Raw genomic sequence first — 26,179 nt, forward strand, 5'->3', positions numbered from 1 at the left:
AGGGTAACTGAAAAATGCACGCACGGGAGATGTAGAATTTCATTTGAGTTTCGAGTACGAAACGCTCGAGAGGGAAGGGGGAGGAAACCAACGACCGGAAACTGTCCCGCCGGGTCGATTGGTGGAACGGGGAAGCGGATGAAGACTCTCGATCGAAATCTTTTATTTCGTATTTTCCGTGTCACCAACGAGGTATCATTAAAGATCGGTAGTCTTATGGGATTTAGTGTGACTGGAAAAAAAAATTTGTCGCGCGTTATTTTTAATTCATCCAGTTATTGTTTTATTATCGAAAATGTATTTTAGTTATTATTTTATTATCGAGAAGATCTTTTTTATGTAACTGCCTCAAAAACAACAAAATAAAATATTTATTGTCAAATTACTGTTTTATTATAGACAATCCAAAGATTTATTATTTACCTACAATAGCGTGTGCTGGCGAGTTTTTTTTTCCAGCAATATGCTAAATCCCATAAGATCAGTCTTCAATGATATTTAAATGCTAAGAACTAAAATAACCGTATGGTTCACCGGACTTGCTTGATGGTCACAAAAATTTACCCAGGGCTGACAGTATTTAATAATATCTCGTCGATGCCCGTGTCAGTCGATCCATCGATGACTTCTCTCCGCCAATTTTCTTCCTTCTTCCGGCAAACAACGATTTTACGAAGGCTGAGTAATCGATACAATCTTCATTGACCATTCTCCTCTTCCCTCGAAACGATGAATTATTTATTTATCTATTTTATTCCTGGTCTCTGATTTTGATATGCTTGATCGTCCGCTGACGAGGTAAATTGGAATTTAGCGAGATAGAATTTTTAAGAGAAACTCGAATCTCTCTCTCTCGAAGAATCGCGTTGCCGAGTGCGGTACGAAAATTAAGAGGAAAGTTCTAAGGTTGAAATGCAAGGAACGAGGAGCTGAGGGTGAAGAGCTTCGTGAAACCTATTTTCTTTTCCGTATAAACCGACCGACGATTCGTACGAGAGCCTCCTTGATTTCCTTCTCTCTTTTCTGGCTTTTCTTTCTACGTTAAAAGGAAGAATTCGGAGCAATCTTTATTGGCGGGATTCCGGAACGTTCAATCCTTTTATTTTGTTCCCGATCTTCGTTTAAATATGATCATCGTAATATATTGAACCTTTATTTACGATAAAGTACGACCAAACGCTCTAATCGATCGCTCGTGCAAAAAAAAAAAAAAAAACACTCACACGTACATACAAGAGATATATAATTTCCCGGTTGCAGTCAATTTTAATAAAATACGCGCGTTGTGGATATAAAATATTTTATACAGAAAAAAAAATATATTGTATATATATTTCTTCCTTAAAAGAGAGATAGCAGACGCTACAATCACGGTAATATAATTTTGTTTATTCTAAACTAAGCGATTGTTAATGAAATGAAAAATAAAAAAAAGGAAAGGTTACATAATCTACGATTATTATGATGATTTTATAATTGCTTATACATTTTGTATAATTATATATAAAGTGCATTAAATTTCACTAAAGTCGATTATGCGAGCACGCGATAATATTTTTGCATGCACATCACGCGCGCGAGGTTTTGTAAAGTGACTGCCTTTTTTATTTCGTAGTGATTTCATAGGATGGAAAATATCTCGATATAAAATCATGAGCCCTTTCTTTAGATAATAAACGGCAAGAGCTACGTCCCCTTCTCTTTCCATCCTCCGACGAACGCGCTTAAGATGCAAAGTTATCACTTTTGTTTCAGCGAAGCGTTATGGAACGCAAACAATGTATACGCGCGGCAGATGCTATGCTTGAATTAACATTCCATTTTACTATCTTCATGCAGGATCTGCCAATATTCCGTGTCTGATTTTTGTGAGAAGATATGATTTAAAAAAAAAAAAAAAAAAAAAAAAATGATAATTTACCGATCTTATCGAAAACAAAATTCTTTCCGCGATCTTATGAGTTACACTTATAATTATTTCGTAAAGTTTTAATTTCTTATGTCAGATTTTTTTTTTTAGCAACGTAAAATCGACTGTTTCTTAACGAAAAGAAATATCGAAAGTTTCGAGATACTTAGTTTAAAGTAATTTCATTCCGATACCGACGATATTGCTTTTCCTCCTTTTGCCGTCGTGTCGCGTTAAAAAAAAAAAAAAAAAAAAAAAAAAAAAAAAAAAAAAAAAAAAAAACTTAAAAGAATATTTATCGATAGGATTTTCACGAGTGATGGCTTACATCGTTTTCGAGCGTGAGTTTAATGCAACCGATATTCTTGAGCGATATTATACTTGAGATCGTCTCAATACCGAGTTTATAATTGTTATGAATCTGTGATGATCGCTTTAATACCGATTTTTTTATAACTGTTAAAAGTCTGAAAAATGGCATTATAATTTTTTCTCTTGGTAATTGCGATATTAAAATACACGAAATATATATTTCGGACGATAATTTATAGATATCAGGAATAAGAAGAGAAGCGTAAACGACAGGTTCACAGAAGGATACCATAGATTTATCTCACAAGTAAAGCTAAAAGATAGGAAAGCAGGAGTCGAGGGAACGAGAAAAGTATGAGCGGCGGGGGCGTAAACTATGGCATCATGAAAACTTGAAAACTTTCTCGATTTTTATGATGCAATAACGGCTGCGATGCGTGTAGCATTCGCTTCGGCTTACTTCGTTCCCACTCAACATAAGGGAACTTTTATTAAAAATGCACGGCAAAGAGTACAATTTCCCGTTGGTAATCTTCCGATTTGGCCGTCACGGTGTATAGAATAATACTATCTCTCGAGGTTCTATATTAAAGGAAGAGTAACAAAACGAAACAGCTTTATCGGCTTTATCGGTCTTATCCTTTGATTCTTATTGCGTTAGTTTTGTATCTCGATTATACGATAATTGCAAAGCGCGCGCGTAATTATTTTAAAAGAGAAATCCTAGAGAGGATATAATTGCATTTTTTGTTTCATATTTCATCTAATTCGATTTATAAATGATTATTGTTTAAAAAAGAGACAGGCTTTATATAATTATATTTACTCGATATTATTGGGAAAAATATTTATCCCAAGATTACTACTATTTATTTTGCATCTGATGACGCGACTACAATCTCATGCACGTATACATGTATACGGAACAAAAATACAAAATACAAAAAAAAAATAAAATAAAAAGAATTGTACACGGCGTGGAGTTCCCCCAGGAATAATTCCCACGAAAGAGTAAAGCCTCCGGCTGAAGCAAGTGTGTTTCGCTGAATTACGGTCATCCGTTCCGCGTGCGCTCGTATGGGGAAAAATATTTTTGGTGTAGGATTGTGTGTAAATGTTGAATGAGAGATAGAAGGATACGCGGGAAGACACTCAAGCTTTGCGCGGTGCAAAAGCGTAGAACCTTAAACGCCCGCATTTTTCCTTCTATCTCGTGATCAAGAAATATTGGGACGAAACCCGCCGCGATATTTCGTTGATATACGGCGTACGCGCGCTGCGTTACGCACCATGATTTATCGCCCCTGTAATATGCGTTTACATTTTGTCTCTATCTTGATAAATATTTGAGAGTCTTTTTCGGCATTTACGAATATATACCGCCTTCTGTTTTGTGTGCCAAGTTCTTTTTATATTATATATGTAAAATATAAAAGTAATTTATTATACACACATATGTACATATTCCGTATTCTATCATATTATCTACTTACCTTCAAGTAGATTAATAATAATATGCTAAAGGATATCTTTTTATAACTTACTGGAGTAACATTATATCGAGATATTAATTTTTTATTGATTTGTAAATATAATATTAGTATGAATTTTTGATATTATAATCAAATAGAGATTGCTTTGTAGTTCTTTAATATCGAAATTTGAATTTATCGTAATTAAAATCAGAATCAATCGTGATAATATCATAACTAGAGTAACGGATGCATTTCATAGCAATTATTGTATTTTAATACGCAAACATGAAACTTTTAATTATTTATTATTATATTAATAAATATATAATATGATACAATAGAAGAAATTTATCTCAAATATAACCGATCAAAACTCAACTCAATTTAGTCGTAACATTTACTGAATTGTAATATTTTTTTTAGGATTTTATCGATACTTTTTTTAGAGTACGCACATTACCATAATTTTAATGTAGCACGACAACCGCTTATCTTATCTCGAGACGAAATGGACTTTTGGGCTCTTTGTCTACAGTGGATTTGCCACAATTGTTCTGGCATACAAATGAGCTCTGACTTTAGCATTTTTTATGCCCGTGGCATGTTTTATATAATCCCCGACCTTCCATTATGCTACTGTTATAATTTTGCATCACAGTCAGTAAATTCTGCGCGTTCTGGTTAAAACGTAATCGTTATCATTAAGCTAGCCTTTTCCATTTTTGAGCGAGCGGCTAAATGGATTTATATCTCGTTCCATTAAGATTTTAACTCCTTTATTATTTATTACACACACTGCGTATTTATAAATGAGCGATGAATGATGTAGGAGGCAACGAAAAAGCGCCGGATAACGAAATAGATTTCGTATATCTTTCAGCAGAATTTTCAGGCGAATTAATGAAATTCGTGTCGCTCTTTCTACGCACACGTTTGTTAGAAATTCTCATTTTCTCGTGAATATTTCACCCTTTTTTCTCGATTATCAGCACGTTACATTGAAAAAGTCCGCACGACTGTACGAGAAGGTAAGTTTTAATTCCGTTTCGCACGCGTAATGAACGTTAACACAATGGAGGGTAAACGGATCGAGGTAATCGAATTTAGCCAATTACTGCGTCCTATACCAAACTCTCGAACTTAATGTTGTTTCATCAGGGGGACATAGAGCCATATTCAGTTTTCGGCTAACCACCTGTGCAAAATTTAAAAAGAAACGATCTTACATTTTACGTATAATTCTATATATCTCGTCGCGCCTTATCGAGTACTTTCGAATTTCGCGTGAACCAAAATTGTCTTTTGAAAATTTAGCATTTAAGATGAATCGATGCCAAAATCGACGCGATTTTTACATCGTATATATCGTATTTTCGAAATAATCGCGCTTTCGAAGGAAGACGAAATTTTGCGTTCATCAGCGCGCATATACGAAGCCGCAATTACATCGATTCTCGTTAGGACGATTTGCGGCGAGAGGATCCGTGAAATTAGCCCCGCGAAACATATCGACCTAACCGCCACCCTCTCTCACCCCCATCGTCCGATCCTCGATCCGCAGCACGTCACGCATGACTACACCGCAAGATACAGATCGGCGGAATGCATCGCGGCCCGATCCACCCCCGTGATTCTTTCTCGTCTTCTCGCTTTCTGTCGCCGTATCCGTGACTGCACGCGTACACACAAACACACGTCGAGTCGGTTCTTTATTCCGCTCGGGCACGTATATCCGCGCGAGGAAAACGTGCGACGAAAAGAGAACGTGTCGCCGCGATGCCGGCAAATTCTGTCCCGCGCACGTCGTTCGCGTAACGGCCTTTACACGATGGCGGAAAAACGCGGGACAAAATATCTGATATGTGGCCGAACCGAGTTAGCACCGTCGCCTCGGATGAAATGTATTTTTCATTTCGCACACGAACACGGTTATTATCACGATGGACCTCGCCGTCAATGGAAGACGTTCGATAGAGGAACCTGTTTCGCGAATAACTTTTAATTATCCTGCGTAGCTGTATTGCGTATAAAAAAACGATGAATTTGCTTTATTATCGCAACAATTGCGCACTATATTTTACGTACATATTTATGTGATATCAAAACATTTATCATAGTATTATATTATAAAAGTTTTATATATTGTACATTACAGTTACACAAGAGAATTGAAAATTATTAAATGATTTAATAATTATATCGATATTTGATAATGATACTGATGTAATTTAAGTTATGTAAATTTAGGTTTTATGTTAAAAAATTACGAGAAAACGATCTCTTTATTATTACAATTTCAAAAATTGAGTTTATATCAATATTATATTATCCATAATTAACATCTCGATATTATGTTATTGAAATAATTTATAAAGCTACTTTAGTTATTTTATTTATTAAAGCTATTTTAACATACACTAATATTGATTTACTATTTCTAAATTTTATATAAATATTAAAAATTATATTAAAAATATTAATAATATATATATATTGATAATATATTTTTTGTAACATAATATACAAATACTAGAGATAATATGCTTTTGTCATAAATTAGCGCAACAATATAAACTTTTCACACAACTGCGTTTATTATGCGTACCAGGAGTATTAAGTTTTTCTTCGACCGTGTTCAACAATGGGATGGTCAACTATGAACGATGATCCCTTGTGCATATAATCCGCTGCACATCGTAGACTCAGGTGTATGTATGTAGGCGAAATACAGGTTACTCGTGCATACACAGCTACGCGCGAATCTCGCGTACGTATATAGCGAGATGATATTTCATTAGGCGGATCGTGTGGCAAATGCTTTTATTAAAAACGAATTCACCCACAAGATACGAACTCACCCTGTAAAAATCGCGGTGGATTTATAGTCGAGAAAATCGAGGAAAATTCCTGATCACTTCGCTCGCATTTTTTTTCACATCTTTTCATTCGCAGCCGTAATCGCGATACGCCCCGCAATATACTTAGAACTCTACGCGAGTTTATTAAAAAAAAAAGAAAAAAATTTTTTTTTTAATATCTCGAACGAGTTTTGCCGCATTATCTCTGCCACAATCTCCGTGATTTACTTGTGTAGCGAACTTTTAATCTAGAATAATCTCTCTTAGATCGCGAAATCTATCTATTATTTCCTATTCTTGACACTTTCTATTTAGCTTTATATTTGTATATAATTACATAATACATTATATAATGTAACTATCTTTTTTATTTATTAAATATTTTTAATTTATGAGTATTTTAAAATAAAGATGGATACATGTGCGAATATAAATATAATTTAAATTTAACTATATATAATATAAAATTAAGCTTTAGTTTTGTGGCAAATTTTGGGACGAGAATTCTAATTGTAATTTCATATTGCCGTGTAATATAGAAAGTATTTAAAACGCACATATAAAAATACGAAGACACCGATATCAAGCATATAAAAATTATAGATTTTTCTTTTGAATCTTGTCGCTGATTATCATAATAAATTGATTTTATTAATCTTTTTAACTTATTTATTTTATAATTTTTAAATATTTTTCTTGCCATTATATCTTAATCTATTAAAATAATGTTTTATTTGTTATCGTACTAACTGTTATTTATGTTTTATTAACGAAAACTAGATGAGCAAGAACTATAAATGGAGAAGAAATTTGTTTTATTCTTTTCGCTTTAATAATTCCCTTGTCGTGCTATTATTTCGTTGGTCGGTTTTTAGACTTTGTTGTTACAAGCAGAGGAGCTATGAAAAGCTCTTCGCTTAGGTCGAAACTCTCTGATTATTATGAATTCATTTGAATTTTGCGCCGCCGGCAGTCCTGTTTTGTCGTTATCCGTTTTTATCCCGTTCGTCCATGCGTCAGGATGCATTTTGATGCGGCGCAACGTTGCATCCGTCGTTGCGGAAATATCAGTGGTGACATGCTGCGACGCATAAATATAGCGCATATTATTCGTTGGATATTAAAAAGAAATTTCCTTAAAACGCGAACTCAGAAAATTAGCGACTTGTAGAAAAGCATTCTTTACCGTTAGATTTTTTAACTTTTTTCTTCTTCCTCTCTCTCTCTCTCTCTCTCTCTCTCTCTCTCTCTCTCTCTCTCTCTCTCTCTCTCTCTCTATCTCTCTCAGTGCGCGTAACGAAGATTTTATGAAATTCATGTATATTCTTGGCATTCATGTATAATTTCTTATATAATTTTTCATGCAATTTTACACGTAATTGTTCTGTCGAAAAAAAAAGGCAACTTTGTGACGCGTGATATGGCGAACGCTTCGCGCATGGAAAGGTACGATATGAAGCCAGTTTGTTTAATTATGAATAATTATGAGTATATGAGCGTTTTATGCTGCGTCGTGCGATAATTTGAGTACTCGATATATAGTTGAAGTGTCGCAATTAGCTTTATCATGATGCAAGTCATCGAATTAATGGCGATTAAATAACTTGCGATTACAGTTAATTGCGAACAGTTAAAGGAATACATTAAAATTGATACGATCATACACATATAATGCATGCAAAACACTACATATATATATATATTTATATTGTAATATGTTTACTCTTTGTTATATTTTTACAGTTGATAAAAATTGAAATATATACTGTATATATATACAAATGATATTATATTTATATTTTTCACAAAGGGAAAAAGAATTAATTGCGAGAGGTAAATACAATTAAATTATTTAATAGACCCGAAAGTAATATCTGCATATTGCGTTTCAATACAAATGGCTGTATATAATATTGTATAATATATATATGATTGTTATATTAATTGTACTGGCAATTAATTATTCAATTCAATTAATTTGTGACTCACTTTGAAGTTTAATCGAAAGGGACAGTGAGGTGTGAACCCAATGAAATTTTTGAACAGTTACGTTTCTGTGCGTTGCGGTGAAATTTTATCGGAAAAATATTTTTTCCATAAAATCGTTAGAGAGCGCGCATTCTTTTTTTTCCCCTCTTTTCTAGATCCAACAGTCTCTCCGTCCAGCGACATTCTCCAGATTTTTACTTCGTTCGCTTCCGAACCATCGATCGATCGTCCATCCATCTCGTTGCCATCGACGGTGAGAGCACCGTAATTCTCGTTGGGGGTTGCAATTTCTCTTCTTCCGGAAACATTTAAATCTAACCCAGCTCTTCTTTCTCTCTTTTTTTTTTTTTTTTTGTAATTCTCCCCGCTTGTCGTCGTTATGAATATTCTCACCTGCCTGGTGCCGACCACACGTACATGTTCACGTATGAATGTGTGTGTCCGTCCGACGCCACCGTCGCCTCTGACGTATGCATTTGCGCGCAATATTTTGACAGTGTTTTATTTCTGTTTGTTTGTTTAATTTAATTTCAGTATTACACGACCACGTCTCCCATTTCTCGTTGCAATTGCGTAATTCGCGGCGGACGCTTCAAATCTCATTAAATGGCGTATTGCATTAAACATTTGTCTGGACGCGCGCGTCCGCATAGTCTCTCGTGCAAACTATCATAATACTTTAAACTTGGAATTGAACTACTATCTAAAGCCCACTTTAGACGATTTATAATCTGCGACACAAGTCGAGATGGAATTCTATTTCTAAATTTTTATCCATCGTGCATTAATACAAAAAATACATTACACGTTAATATATTCATTAAGATATGCGGCGCGTCAAATTATAGATTCTTGTCTTGAATTGTATTGCAAGTTTCAAATCGTGTAAAATGGGCTTGAAACTTGTCACGGATATTATAAGATACTACTATTATATATGCTAAAAGAAGGATAAGTGACGCGATGTTGTTCAATTATTCTTTTTGTCGCAAAGACAATCTCAAGTGTAGAACTGAGGACAGACGGAATATCATAGAACGCGAATTCGAGATGATAGATCACGATTTGATGAAGCTAATGCATACGAAACTTTTCTGTCTTTAACGGAAAGCATAGTATTTGAATGGATGTTACAATCGAACTACTGATATAATATATTGAAATGTAAATAAATCATTTATGTATATCCGAACGGAAAGCACATTCGACATGAAGAGAAAGCCGTTTTAGAAATTTATACGATACTGCTGCATTTTTGTTGTCGTATGTCTACGAAGGGAACGTATGCATTTGCGGAAGAATTCTCGGGATTAGTAAATTATTTGTTTCTCGTAAGTATCGGTACAGGAAATATCGATCCGTAGACAAATCTGTTTTACGTGATACGGAACTGTTATTATTTACGAAATTACATCCGTTCGTTAAAAAGCCAATAAAAACTTTTTAATCAGCATTCTACTTTCTTCGTAACTGTTGAACTTTTTCTTTAAAACAGATAATATAGAATCTATTTAGCTTTTTAAAAGCTGTGAAAAGTTCAGAATAACTGACTTCAATAAGCGGTTATTACTAACTTTGGCCGAAAGCGGAGAGATAGATGGACAAACAATAGAAAACACGGAGAGAATAAAACGTCAGATTTATTTTCAGAAATAACGTAGATATGAATTAAGATATAAATAGTTAGTTAAATTTTAATTTATTTTTAAAACATATATATAATCTTCTTCTTTTTTTTTTTAAATCTATTATTACGACCAACAGAATAATTATTATATAAAGAAACACACAAAATGTCACTTGCGTAATCGCGAAATTCGGTTAAAGGATCTAAGTTCGCGACATACATTCGCGGGCACAGCTCCTTTTTTTTTTTTTTTTTTCTTTACATACAGCGAAACTTGGACGAATAGTTCGCGTTTTCGATAACATGAATGTCCTCTCTTCTCTCGCTCTTCCACCCCCGTAAAATCGGTACGGGGGAACATGTGCACCTGTACCTGCAGCTGTCGCACTTTGGAAGGAGATTCGAATAAGTTTTTTGAGAGCAAAAGAGACGATTGGAGCGAGGAGGAAAGCGACTCGAACACGCGTATGTCCTATCCTTTACCGAAGTGCCAGATATAAAAGCGAGGTAGATCGTAGAGGGTAGTGGCTCGTAAAAAGTCCCAACTCCGACGAATATCCCGACTGTGATTCAACGAAAGAACGTCTTTCTTATTATTACTTAAAAGCCGAACCGGATGCTATCCACTATCCGCCGGACTCTGCGCGGATCAATTTTTTATTTCGGAGCATCTGCGTTTATAAATAGCTACACGGATAGCTAGAATAAAAGATGATTCGGATAGACATTTTATACAACGTCCTACTTAACACTCAATACAAGCAAACATCTAATGAAATAGCAAGTCGATAAAATAAAGCCAATAAAGTTACACATATTTAGGATATATATTTATTTCATGAAATATTTGATCGAAGAATCAAGAAGTATAATAAGGATTAAATAAATTCATAATTTATTCTATCAATCTTAAATAAATCCGTATCTTCTAAATGAATCTTCCGCGTTACTTTATCAAATTTTTACATCGTTGGCTATATATATGGCCTATCGTCTGAATATTGGTTAAATCAGTCCTTTGATGCGCATAATTCTTGGAAAAAAAAAAAAAAAAAAAAAATTCTCGACGCCGTAAATCGAGCGTGTCTGATAGATTGTAAAAGCGACGTGTTCGCAGGGCTCCCTTGTAATGCGCGGCACCGTCTTTCTCACGTTCCGAGCCGTGGCCGACGTTGAATTGGATTTTGTCGGAATAGGTGTATTCTGCTGATAAATGAATTACGTGATATTTATCGCGGATCATCGTTCAATTACGCTCGTGCAATCGCATTGCTCGCAAATTTACAATTGCGAGGAGAAGCGAGTATAAATACACTCTGTGGCGATCTGTTTGTGGACCGAATTTGTTTACCGCGTAATCGCGCGACCTCGTCTACTTATTGTTGGATTACCGATCGATTTCGCGATATCGATGTCCGTGACCCGTCGCATTAGCGTAATGGCGTAATCGATCGACATATAGCACGTTGGCGAGTGTGTATTTTATTTCGATGATATTTTACCGTCGACCAAGTATAAGAAATCCAATAATAGCGATGGCTAGAATAAAATATAACACAAGATTTTCGCAAATCTTCGAATAATACCAAAGATTACACGCATATATTATATAATTATCTCATAATACAAATTAAAATCTACTCGTATGATTATAAAAATATTTTTTATATAACAAAAGAATCGAAGGATATACTGAATTTTGAAACATTCAAAAATACAGTCGAACAGTTTCTAAAATAATAAATAATTAATCTGAAATAATAAATCTTTGAATAATTCTGGAATAATTGATTTTTTTATATTATAATCTTACTGCTATTGAATTTTGCATGGGGGAAAAAAAAAACCCCCCAATATATGCATTTCCCAAACAACTTATTTTTCGAAATATATATACACTGCCAAACAGTTTTCATACAAAGTTCAGTTGCAATAAGATTATAATATCGAAAAATCAATTCTTCTAGAATTATTCATGTAGGAACTGCTCGAACAGTGATTTTCGAATGTTTTAAAATTCAGTATAATAACGTAGCTTTGTTTGTGTGGATGCTGTAGTAACGATATCGGTTTGCCGATGATACTACAATATGGGGAAGAAATATCAATCGATAGGTCGGGAAATGGGTAAATTTTACGGATACCACGGACGTCGCGTGTCTGCTGGACAAAGTCACGAAGTGCTTCGTGACTTTGCAAGCGGATGCAGTCACGCCTACGCTTGTAATGGCATATACAGGGTGGTCCCGAACGTTCCAGCCAGACTTTGAGATCTTATACGAAATTTAATTCTGAACAAAAAATTTCCTATAAACATGGGTCGGAAAATGCCTTCTTAAGAAGTTATCGGTCAAAAACCTCTGAAATCGTGATTATTATACACATTTTTCCAAATATCATGGAAAATGTGCGTCTTTTGATAAAAAAAACAAAAGTTGTAGAAAATTAAATTATCTTTCAAACGAGATCAAAATGATTGTTGTACGTTCCATAGATTTTGATATAACCAGTTTCAAACGTACAAGAAGTGCTTTTGTTACTTATTGTTAGATCGATTGAAGTCGAATCAGGAGGAAATTCGTAAAGCGACTAGATCGATCATTACTCGATGCCGAGAGTGTATTGGAGCTTAGTTTAAAAAAATTAATTTTATTTTCATAAAAGAAAAAGATCTTTATTTTTCATCTTTATCGCTTCTTCAAGAAATTTATTAAGTTTCATTCTCTTTTTATTTCATTTTCTTTTCACCTTTTGCTCTTCCTTTGCATCAGAGGTTTTTGACCGATAACTTTTTAAGGAAACATTTTTCGACCCATGTTTATCGAAAATTTTTTTGTTCAGAATTAAATTTCCTATAAGATCTCAAAGTCTGGCTGAAACGTTCGGGGTCACCCTGTATACTGCTGCGAGCAACGATATTGACGATATCGATTCCATTACGCATAATCGAGCGCGCATCATTGAAGAAGAACACGAATTCCGAACTGATTTGTTACGCTCGAGACGGATATAATATTCATCTCCGCTGTTATCAGTAATTAACCTGGCTCGTAATTAATTATACATGAATCGCACGAATGCCGCACGTTGACGCCCGAGTATTTCCCGCAAGTTTCGACGTTTATAATAATGTATTATTATTGAATCACCGTATTACTTTCAAAGTTACAGCTCTTATTATTTTATAGAGTTAACATAATTTTAAATATTTAAATAATGTGTGCTAAGTTTATAATATAATGATGGTAAATAACATGATTGTAATAATGAAAATGCCTCAAAATTACGTTTATATATAACAATGAAAATTCTATTTATATACAGGAATAACGCGAATGTTGAATAAATATGGCGGGAAAATAGCAATGTAATACACGCTAGTGTATTATAATGGTGCGGTATAATTAAAATGCACGTCAGTAGAGTTATAGTATACATATAAGCGATGACGTTGCAGACCGATATGCGATGACGGCTGTTCCCAGCGTTAGCACGCAGCATTGTAAATTTGTAATGGCTTTGCAAAATTCACGTCAATCGCATCTATGGAATTGATTGGAGCAGTGACGTATAATGTAATGCTGGGATTTATGTTGGAAAATATTCATTTTAATAGTTAGATGGAGATGCAATATTTGATTTTGATATATCCGCGCTCTATAGCAATTTAAAATCGATGTACATAAATTTACGTAATAATATTATTATCGATTCGAGAAAGCAAGAGACGATTTTGAATTCGAAATTGGAAGAGTATATGTATATTTCGCGCACATACGTATAGGCGGCCGTTTATCGATCTCTTTACAATATATGAATTATTTCACGCGCGTCGTATAATTTTCATTTCTCAATTCTTTTTTTTTTTTTTCCTATTAATCTTTTACAAATTTTTCGATTATTATAAAAATAATAAATTTCAAATTTATTACATGTATATGTGCTAAAAGCAGAAAAATTAGATAACGTTCTATTTGAACAGCATTCAGCGAACGCATCGATAATACATGCATGATTAATTAAAATACCTATCGGGAGAGCACGAGGTGTATGTGTGCGCGGAAGAGCTCTTGGTGTACGCGCGTGTGTGTGTGTGTGTATAATGTAAAGGCCACGCGGGTTGAATCGCCGAAATCGATTTGATTACGACGAATTTGATCGAATGCAAATTAACGCGCTCGCGTATCGGAGCTATTCGGGAAAGCTTGATCCTCCGGCGGCCGGTTTTCGAGATTTCACCTCGATTCCCGATTCCATTCCCCTCTCTCTCTCTCTCTTTCTCTTTGTCGAATTGCGATCGGCGGTCAATGAAACTACGCTGTGATGTGTGCATAATTTCGCCAAGTCGAAACTGTGTTGCCGAGCTGAGCAAGGATGAGATCAGAGTTCGAGAGATAAAGAGAAAAAAATGGAAAATTCAAACGGCTATTTTTTTTTCTTCTAGAATCAAGTAAAATATATAAAATTCGAAGTTTATATAGTATCATTATTTATATATTGCATTTAATATTCACGAAATTATCACATTGTCATCCTCTTTTTTACTTTTTATTTATTAAATAAAAATAAATTAAAATACCAATTGAATTACTTCACGATTCTTGTACTAATATCTACATTATTTTTTGATCTATATTAATACGAATAGATATATCATACATATTAATCAAATATTGTATTAATTGCTGAGGATTAAACGCTTCTGGTTAGAATTTTATTTAAATATGAAAAGAAATTTTTTGTGAGCATTTTTATGCGATGTAAACATCTATATAAATTAGACAAAATATAAAGTACTGATTTTGTTTATTATTTATACGAATATCAATATAATGTTGATAGCGTTCATTTCCTTTGCGCAGTTTCTCCGGTTAATGTTACACGATATAATTTCAAGATTGATTATATTTACTACGAGATTAATTTTCTGATACATAAGAATGCAATAAATATCTAAATATTTTATTATTTATTATTACGAATGATCTCAATTTGCAAAGAAAAATCTTGCAAAGCTTCGAGAGAGATTATATAATAAAATGCATTAAAAAATATGAATCTATTAGAGATGGAAAAATAATAAAGAGGGAAAAGGAGAAGAAGGGGAAGAGGCGGCAACGAGGGGAAAGAGTTAGGGAACAAGAGAGACCTTTTTTAATCTGTCGATACTCACTCCGCGACAAATTACTGCAGTATCCTCGCTTCCGAGGAAATCGTGAGGCAGTTTTACCATTTATCGTCGATAATTACCGCAGCTGCACGCGGCCCCGCAGTATTTTTACTTTCGACGCTAATCGAGTTAATTATCACCAGCCGTTTCACTCGCATTACCGTTTCCCGCGAGATACATTTTAGCAGATACAATTCACACAGCTAACATCTACGAAAATAATTCATGAATTTTAAAATAGCTTCTCATTATTGATTACTTTAAGAATATAAATATGTTTGTTTCTAATATATTGCAAAGATGCGCTTATAATAACGAAGTGTTTATTATGAAATTAGGAAAAATTATGTGATTCTATAGATGTATATAATATATTAAATTTATTAAATTAATTAAAATAAAATTGTGGATATATTATAATAACATTTACACACATGCGCACAGTGTGCCAGATTTTCATAATCTATCGAAAGTAGAATACGTGCAATTGTGAACAAGATTGCAGTTTGATGAGAGAAATCGTCCCACGGAAATGTGATAGCCACTGTGTTGTTACACGTGCTCGGATATTTATTGCATTTTGATGCATGAAGTGCTACGCATCGAACGTAACATATTGATTTGGCGTCACGTCCCGCTGCTGTCAACAAGTAATCACCATTTGACGTATAGCACCGATTTTCATGGCCGCGGCAAAACTCGTTTTTCCATCGGTAGATCATGCCGATTGATCCCTGTTGAGTTTCGTTGAACCTAATCGATCTTGATGGTTTCAAGTGGTAACAGAAAGTAAAAAGGCAAACAGTTCCCGCGACAGAAGAACATGATATGTCACAATCCGTGTCAAATATAGCCGTTCGTAATTCATTCTCTTCGTATCCGAAAAAAATATTCTATAATAAATATTTATTAAAATAAATATAAAATTTACTAAAATAATGCGCGCAGTGTTTCAGCTCTTATTCGAACGAGATTATTCAGCCCTTAATTCCGGCAATGTATATTAAATGGAAAAGTGAAGAAACGTATGGTGCCGTGAACTGATGGCGGTGGGAAATGTAGAAAAATTTTCAATCGTAAGTTGAATTTTAGATCGCGGCTTGTAAAATCCGACCGTGCACCGACGATATTTATTACGATATATTTTACCGCACCGACCGTATCTTAGGATGAAAGAAAAGCTCTCAACGCCGACGACACGACGCCAAGTCCGTGCGAATTCGTGGACTAAAGCGCGATTTTTATAGCTGAGCTATCGCCGTTTCCGTGTCACGATGAAATATCACGGCGAAAAAACTTCTGGTACAAATGCTCATCGTAATGGCATACTTGAGTAGATTTTCAGAATATAATCGGCTTTTTCGAATTGTTAATATAATATGAGTATACTCCGTGCGCTATATGGCGTATTTCCGGTTTCAATTGTTCATAAGAAATATCTCGTAGCTAATTATTTAATAAAAATTAATAATATCTCGATAACTTTGGCGATCTATATAATAGATATACTACAATATATCTTCAATGAATATTTTAGCATTTATTATTTTTTATAGAAACATGATTTCACATTACACTGTCCTTTTAAAGTAAAGAGAGACATAATACATGAATTAATTTATTCTATATCAGCTTCAGTTATATTTCAGAGAATTATTAGTTAAGAGCTCTCTGTAATGTATGAGCAATTATATATCAACAATGGTAGACACAAATAGCAAAACAAATAATACGAGACGAAGTTTCGAGAGATTATCATTGATACATTCTTGATGTCTAACCGAAAGCCACGTTTACGTTTCATCGTAAAGTCGTCCGGTTGTTCTAACGAAAGCTCTCAAAAGCAACGAGAGGACCGACATACCGGAAACTCGCGGTTTGCCAGATCGCGGCGTAAAAGGCAATTTTCGCGACTGCTTCTCTCACTTCCTTCGATATCGACTGGATATATCTGGATATTCGGCGACACAATGGCAACTGCACACACATAGATATCACGATCTCGCAGATACAATCGCACGAAAAGCCGCATACGGACGGACGCGTCTCCCTTTTTGTTCCCCTTTCTGCACGGACGGATGATGGAGCTTCGACGGAAAGAGGAGAATCTGGAAAAATATCACGGTCGCGAGATCAAATGGAATGGCCGGCTCGCTTCTCATCCCCCGTTACTTCTATCTCCGGGACCGCTGGAGAAAAAGACAGATGGTTGGGCTGAAAGAGAGGCCGGACGCGAGGAGGAGATAGAGAAAGAGAGCGCGAGAGAGGGACGTTTTCAATCTATAAATATAAACCATCAATTCCACTTGCTTTCTGTTGCCTGTATTGGATGCCAATTCCGTCCACGGACTATATAGCGATTGCGATTTTCGTCCGCACATTTTCTCGCTACTGTCCTTTTGCGCGTCCAGTCGTCTATCGACTTTGTTATCGTTCAACCGTTAGCGAGAGGACGGTTTTTCGATTCTTTTTTCAGAAGCTCTTTCTGAAAGTTGACGCCTTTTTCATCTTTCGAAAGAAGTCCCGGGGATAAAACCAAAATACCGTGCGAAGAATAAAATTGGCGAGAGGACACAAATCGCGTTATTTTGAAATTAACAGTTGAATTTAATGTTCTAATTTTTTTTTTTATATTATCAATAAATTTAAGGATTTATTATCGAAAAAATATATGATTCGATCGCTTCGAGAATAAGATTTATTAAAATTTTTGAAGAATTTAATTTCGAATAATTGTCTTTTCTTTTATTTGTTGTTATATAATAATTGTATACCATTATATTGTTCTATCGTATAAGATTGTCGGGATTTTCCAATTTTATATTATACTATTTGACGTGAAATGTGATAAATCTAATGCGTAAAAATAACATTATTACTGTCAGATTTATCCAGATATACGTTTGTACCCTTTTATCATATTTTCTTCTTATTTTTCACAAATTCAATCATATTGCCATCTCTCTTTGATTGAGATATACAAATATAAATTTTTGCGCCGATGGAACGACAGCCGCGCTCTATTCCCTTTATTGGATGTCGATATCGACTGGGAATTCTCGCGGCGCGGTTTTCTCTCCGGACTTCACTTGCATTCCATCGAAACTTTCTTATCTTTCAAAGTGTTCGATGTCACACATGCATGATAACGCAAACGTAGTCTAAAGTTAGGTTTTTCGCGAAAGTATCCGAGATAAGATCCAGCTTCGTATTGAAAACTTTTACATATATTTATTGCAACAAAAAATCAATATTGTAAGCTTCTATTTCACCCTCCTTTTTACGATTCTTTTTCTCTTTTCAAACATCATTAAATAAAAATCTTGCCGGAAATAGAGAAAAGTATGTAGAGTCGAATCTATTCTTTGCTGATCCTCTTTTTTTTTTACTATCTAAAAATTTCGAATCTGCATAAGTGAACTGTAACGAAAATTCGAGCCATTCTTTTGTCGAAAACGCTAACAAGGAGTGGAAAATCTCGTATTTTTATTCTTCGCCTTCTCTCTGCTCATTCTCCTTCAGAAATTCGTGAAAGACAGCGAAGCTTCGTCTTCGCTGATTCCTAGTTTCTCCACCTGTGCGAGCGCACTCGTTTCAACGAGAAGAAAAAATATCTGACAAAGGAAAGAAATACAGATTCGGCTCGGAACTTCCTGCAGGCTACGGTGCTAATTGAACCTTAAATCCGACGATTAGCTACACCGAGCGCGTAACTGTGAACGCCCGTAGGATATGCGATAGCTAATGTTAATTTAATTAAATCCTGCTATCGTGTACCAAGAATATCGTGATTGCGAAAAGCTTGAGAAATCCGCAAGCTTGCGCGGGGATTGAAATCGGCGTGATTTCTATTAGCGAGATTATCCGTAAATGTTGCCACGATGAAATGCGTACATCTTACAATATGGCGTTTTCGTTCTCGCGAATAAAACTGTAGAAATTATTTTTCTTTATGTGCGTATATATAATTATAAAATATTTTTATTAAATATTAATAGAAATATATAATGTCATATATTTATCATTGAAAGATTATACCGAGTTTCAATTTCGCCCCTTTTAATTGAATGCTTAATATTTAACGCTGGCCGTATTTGTAACGGCCCATGAGACCGAGCGATTTAATTTTTTAGAGCCAAGTTTTAAGAGGGGCTTACGTGGCATCTCTCAGTTGGATTAAATGGCTACGAGCACGCCAGGAGATCCTCAAATCTCGGTTTTAAGGAATAATTTATTTGTATCCTCTAACTGTCATACAATTATTAATCGCTATCGTATGCGTGTAATATTGTATAATGTATATTTTTTCCTAAAAATATTTAAAAATATTTTTACACATTCCATTTTATTGTCCGCGATACCTCTCTGAATGGATTTTAGAAAATTAAAGATAATAAAATATTATAATAATATAAACGCAAAATATGCGTTTTTATGAAAAATAATTTTTGTCTTCCGACACACATATCAAAATATTGTATAATATAAAATATCATACGTACGCAAAAATCTTCAAGTAGAAAGTACGGAATAAAAAAAAATTAATTTTTTCATTTTTTACATGATTTTACAGTAGATAGTAATTTTAGCGTTACGTGAAAAATTCGGAGTGCATTTCTGTTTCGAGTTTCGCCGAACATTAAGAAGACGAAGTCATTCCATTAACATTGACGGAGCTTGTCGATTGATATTTACAAATGAATCCTTTCGAGGACAAAGCAAACTGCTACAGGTAACCCGTATTGAAATCACAGCGAGATGGGATTATTTCGGATTAAAATTGCAGCGAGATCGGATTATCGCGAACGAGACGCATTTTTCACGACGAACGTACCGCGACCTTATTCCGCGACAAGCGAAAAGCGTCGCGACGCGGCGCGTTTCGAGCGCTTGAGAAATAAGAGGCGAATTCTTTCCGATAACGACCGCAATTTAGGCCGATAAAGGGAATCGACGAAGACCGCGCTTTATCTCGTTGTCTTCCCGCTCGGCGGTAATCAGTGTTTGTCAAACTGTCGTCGTGAAACGCCGCAGTGCCGGTGACTGCTCCTACGGGAGCCCCCTATATAACGAGGGGAAGAATATAAATTCTGCGCGATTTGTATGTCAGCAAGAGAGCATATCCAGCGTATGAGATGAAAAAGGATTAAACTAATGGCTCCCGCGTAAACGCGCGATTCTTTTTTTAAAATAAAAATGTAAATAAACGCTTGAAATTAATTTTTACGTTCTCTGGTGCACAATTGTCTTGTGTTATGCATAGTGCGCGTATTATATGTCTAATTTACAGGATATGATATTGCTGCATACTTTTATATGCGAATCGTAATAGCAGAGAGATAATTTCTCTATTCTTAAATATTAAATTACAACATTTAATTATCTATTGTATTTTTTAAATTTATTTTTTGCAACTCAATACACACGATTGCATTTCAAACTCGTGCGATCTTTTCAAATGTTGCCACTTGCGCTTGACAAATCAATTTTACGAATTTGTAATTTTCTTCTAGATCTGATTATTAATTGAGATATTTGTGAATGATAATAAATTCTCTGTAGGATTTCTATATAATAAATATTTGCTTAGGGCCCCTTGGACTCGAAATCCATCGCTAATCACATTTCGCAAGGAGGAAACTTGCCGTCATTTGCGCGATAATCCGATTTTTCCCTCTCGCCGAAAATTTAGCGGCGTACGAGAGGAAAGAGGAAACGTCGTCTTCTTCCCGCGTTAATCGATTTCTATTAGCGAAAAGCGCCACGAGACTGTCGTCGCTTCCGCCGCTGTTAATGATAATCTACGCGATAACGCCAGGAAAGTGTCTCTAAAGCTTCATTTCAGTTTCGGTTGCACGACGTTTATCTTGCCGGGATATCCGGTACCGCTTTCAGATCTCTGACATCCTGTAGATACCTTTTACCGCTGCGCCCTAGTGACATCGATTATCGAGATTCGAGGAGCTCACGAGGAGAACGCAATTAAATCGATTGCCACGCGTAATCAGGGATTGATCAGCGTGTGACCAGAGACTTATAACGGAGGATCGATGAGATTAAAATTCTGTAGTGGATGATCTATACATTATTGTGTGTTGATTAACGAATACGATAGATTAATGAATGAAAGAAAATTGCTATCGAACTTTAATTCATTAAAGTAATAACGATTTGATATAATGTCTGAATAACATATTGCGTATTAGATTGTATTATAATTAAAAATAAAGACACACACACTAAACTTGTGCGAAGATCATTTTTAAAAATCGTACGGATATCGTAATATTAAGTATAGAATATTTTTATGTGAGATTGGTATTCCTTAAAATTCTTTAATATGAAGAATCTTTTTAAACCTATTTTCTTAAGCGGCCTATATTTACTCTATCGACAAATTCTCAACTTTCCTTCGGTACGTTAGTTAATATATATCGGCTTTTACTACATCAGATTTAGATAATTGTCTGCTGGGGATATCAATAAATGGATACCGTAATAAATACCAGATACAAACTAGGAGAAAAAAATATTTATAGAAACGATTATGAGACACCCTAATTAGTCGACATGGCGAAAAGATAAGCGAGAGGAGGGAGACAAAGTGTAATTACAAATCGAGCGTTGTTACACGCCCGACATGTGGGCGAGCGTAGAAAATACAGGTAATTAACGCATCCGCTTGAATTCGCAAAAGCGATCAAAGGGGGAGGAAGAAGAGGGGGGAGGGGGAGAGGGCGGAGGGGGAAGGAAAGGGGCCTACAACGGAGCGGAGCTGTAGCGGCAAAACGACCGTAAATTTCCGTCCGGAGAGAGGTGGGACCGTTGATGGTGTACGGGCGTCCAATGACTCGCATCGCGTGTCTTTTCCAATCGGACGAAAAGCTCTCGGGGACGGATAATGAAACGCGCGCGGACGAGCGAGCGGCGTTGAAAAAAAAATAAAAAAAAAAAGAAAAAAAAGAAAGGAAGGGCGGGACATAAATTCCGTACTTTCGCGCACGTCCGGAATGATTGACAGCCGGCGACGCTACAGCTGTTGTTTATCTCCCGCTACCCTTCCTTTTTTTTTCCGGATAGATAGATAGATAGATGAATATGACAGATACGATTATTTATTATGCGCCATCTCGACGCGCGATCGAAACGCGCCGTAGGCAACGGGCCGAAATAAAAAATTGGATCGACAAAATCTGTCGAAGTGTCGTCAATATCGTCCACTTTTTATTGTCGTAATATATGATTGTTTTATCTTTCTTTTTGGGCGATTACGTACGAATGTGAATGTACGCGATATCTCTTGAGGGATGGAAAATGATAACTCCTTTCAGAATGGAATCGTATAAATTGAGTGCGTTAATGACGTTCGGTGCACCTTCATTCATAAGGATACTTCGGAACACGTAATCATGCGATTTTTTTGGCCAATAAAAAATGATAATAATCAATGTCAACAAAAGTATATATTTTTTAAATATTACAGAGAAACTTGACTGTAAGCGCGCCCCAAACATTAGTGCTCGATTATACGTGTTAGAATTGATGTATATATTTACCCTTGTTTAGTGATTGATAAAGCAGAAACTTTGATAAATTAATTTAATTCGCAATCATGTATTATCATTATATATTAAATTACATTATTATTAATATAATATCATCATTATTACGTAGTAAAACAGCGAGCAGCTTTCGCCGCTTCGAGATGTCTAAGCATTTTTATAACACATAACTGTAATAATTTAGAACTTTCTGATGAAAGGCGTAAAAGAAAAATTTCTCCTACATATTAGAAACATAAATGATGTCTGTTTAAACAGCAGATTGTGACACGTGAGGCTTCGTGACACTTGGTTTCTATTATAAAATTCTCTCGCTCTTACAATCGCGCGATGGAAAAATTCTATTTTTTATACATGTAATCTTATATAAAAATTTCATCTCTTTTTTTTTTTAAATCATCGACGTGCGATATTTCTCCAACGCGTTTATCTCGACGTTGTCACGATGATGTGCGTCTGCACGGTATTAATAATGGTTCGACAGGACCGAATTACCAAATATACCTGCGCAGTCAAATTATCCGTTCGCCATTAAACGCAGCGGGACGCTATCAGTCAAATTTGTTTAATTTCTCGCGACGTTAACGCGCCGCATCCGATAAATTCGCCTCCGCTTAAACGCCGTTCTCTCCGATCTCTCTCGATCGGAGAGAATGATCGATCGAGGAACGATTGACAATTGTATATCGCGGTACCATCCGTTATTTACGTCTCTCGATATCCGGAAACGCTGGTAGCACGTTCATAAAATCCGATCGTACCAGAATATCATTCCACGTGTGAGAAAATTTCATTTAACTCTTGAACTATAACCGCGACGAACAAGCATCATCGACGCGCGTGTCTTCACGTATCGCGTCAATTGGGCATGTAATTCGTGATAATATTAGCGAAGACGTATGAAAACATTCGCGATTGTTGATCTTTTATATATCTGTGTTAATTTTGCGCTTGTTAATTGATCGCAATTTCTATATTAATACGGAATCGCGACATACGAAGTGTTGTGAAAAGTAATCATTATTTTAAACGTATACACATGTCACGGACGTTTCGTTAAACTTGCGAATTATTTATCGATCGCGATTTTACATTCAGTTCGTATTGCGATTGTGAAATCGTGATCTTTACTACAATATTTCGCCACGTGTCGAGGGTATTTCATTACCTCGTAGATAATGACACTTATGACCTTTTTGCTCTACGAAATGAATCGGTTTCGTTACCTGCGAATGGCATTTTGCGATAATAGCGAGACACGACAGAGATATCAAATTAAAAGATACAAATGCTTTGAATTCCGATACTCCTCATCTAAATCTATACTACAAATTGATATCCGCTGTGTCGAAATTCTCACACGGGTCACGTGAATGGTCGATACTTGTCAGCAACGATATCGAAGTTCCACGACAGTGTTTCCGTATTCGTTTCCGTTCGTTAAACGTCGATGATTTCGTTACAAAACGAGACAAAATTATATCTAACGCTTTATCGAATTAAGCCTTCTTATTCACATTTTTTTAATCGCAATTTGCGTATTATTTTCAAACGACATTAAAAATAAAAAAGGATAAGCGAACAATAAAATAGCAGTAATAGAATACACATCTTATTGTAATAATAAGAAATATATAGGATGATATAAATAGAAAAGATGAGTGATATACTACAAACAATATTTACGTCTTATTAAATACGTAAAATAATTGATAACGAACAAAAATATTTTATGCAGATTTATGAGAATTATAAAAATAAAAAATAAATTCGCTAAAACTCATTCGTTCGAGAACTAAATAAAGTTATATCTTTTAATATTATACGATATATATTTTTATTATTAACGAATTAAAAATTAGAAGGAAAAAAAAGTAAAAATAAAATATCTTATTTTAAAATAAATTAAATATTAAATGTTGTGATAAATTTTTCTAATATATTACTCTCCTGTTTTTAATATAAATAAAATCGTTCTATAATATTTCAAGTGAAATTGAGACTGAGATTGGCAGCTGCTCGTCCAAGCGAGAAATATTATTTGCTAGGCTAGACGGGGTGATACGGGAGCTAACTAATTAACATGATTATACGAGATACATGGCGGTTCGATCGGGTGGACCAAAGCGTTTCGCAGCATCACTGAGTTCCGAGGAAGTGAAGGAACTCGTCGCATGAGACACTATGACATTCGGATATCTTCGATATATCTATTTAGCCTACATTATCATTTTCAACTCGATAACACGCTTGTGTTATATCAACAAATCGAATAATTGTAATTGTTACTGGCTTTACGATCTCGAAACATTGGGATAGATTTTATAATTGTTAAAATAACAGTAAATTTTTCTGATAAAAATATATAAAACAAAAATACATTCTTATATTTCTATAAATATAAAAATAAATATTTTTACAAATTGTAAATAAAAATAAACATATGTAGGCACAGAATAAAAGAAATCTTTTTACACATAGGAGTACTATAGGATAAATTCTGTATTCTTTAAAAATGTCTATATTATTCGCGATTAACGACGTGTTAAAAACAATAAGATTTTTAATAGTTGACAACATTTAGATTCCATAATTAATATATCAAGAGTATACGAAAATAATCAATGGCAATACGTTTCAACGTCATTCAAGGATCGCTCCTCTATTCGAGAGGCTATTTTAGAGACGTAATCCAAAATGGCGGCAATATGAGAGAGAAGGCCGGCGGTGGGAAGGATAAAAGTGGATAATTAACGCGAGTATGCGTAAGGCGTGAAAACAACGAGCCCGCTGGCGGAAACCGAACGTCTATAGATTTCCGTCCAGCCGTCCGTACTAATGACCACATGCTAGTGGCTGGTGCATTTCACTGACCGATGAACACGTCCGGGACAAGGCTGCGTTGCACCGCGCCACCGCCTCACTCTCGCCTCTCCCCCGTTTTCTTCTCGCGCCCGCCGCGTTATATCATTTATCAGGGGCGCGAGGATACTTCACTTCGTGCAAATTAACCGGCGAAATTAATTAAAAATGCCGACGAAGCTCAAGTGCTCGTCTCGGAACGCGTTTGCGCTTCAATTACGTTATTTGCAGCGAGGAGAGATCTATTAAGCGGGACAAATGAGCAGAAAGAATTTTTCATTTCGATCTCTTGCTAATGTAATGTTAATGCCGAAATGGAACGTCGATTTTTCGATTTATTTTTATCAATGATATATATATATATATATATATATATTAATATATATAATATCAAATAATATTATAGTGTAATGCT

At 35.1% G+C, this 26,179-nt stretch overlaps 1 protein-coding gene across 6 annotated transcripts in view; it reads left to right on the forward strand.

Annotated features, from left to right (window-relative positions):
- Rho-6 (rhomboid 6) overlaps window positions 1-26,179 on the forward strand; it is a 154,552-nt gene that overhangs the window by 98,445 nt on the left and 29,928 nt on the right. The window lies entirely within an intron of this gene.

The sequence above is a fragment of the Polyergus mexicanus genome, unplaced genomic scaffold (assembly GCF_030449975.1).
Source record: "Polyergus mexicanus isolate NDT 795.1 unplaced genomic scaffold, iyPolMexi1.0 SCAF_11, whole genome shotgun sequence".
NCBI classification, from domain to species: Eukaryota; Metazoa; Arthropoda; class Insecta; order Hymenoptera; family Formicidae; genus Polyergus; species Polyergus mexicanus.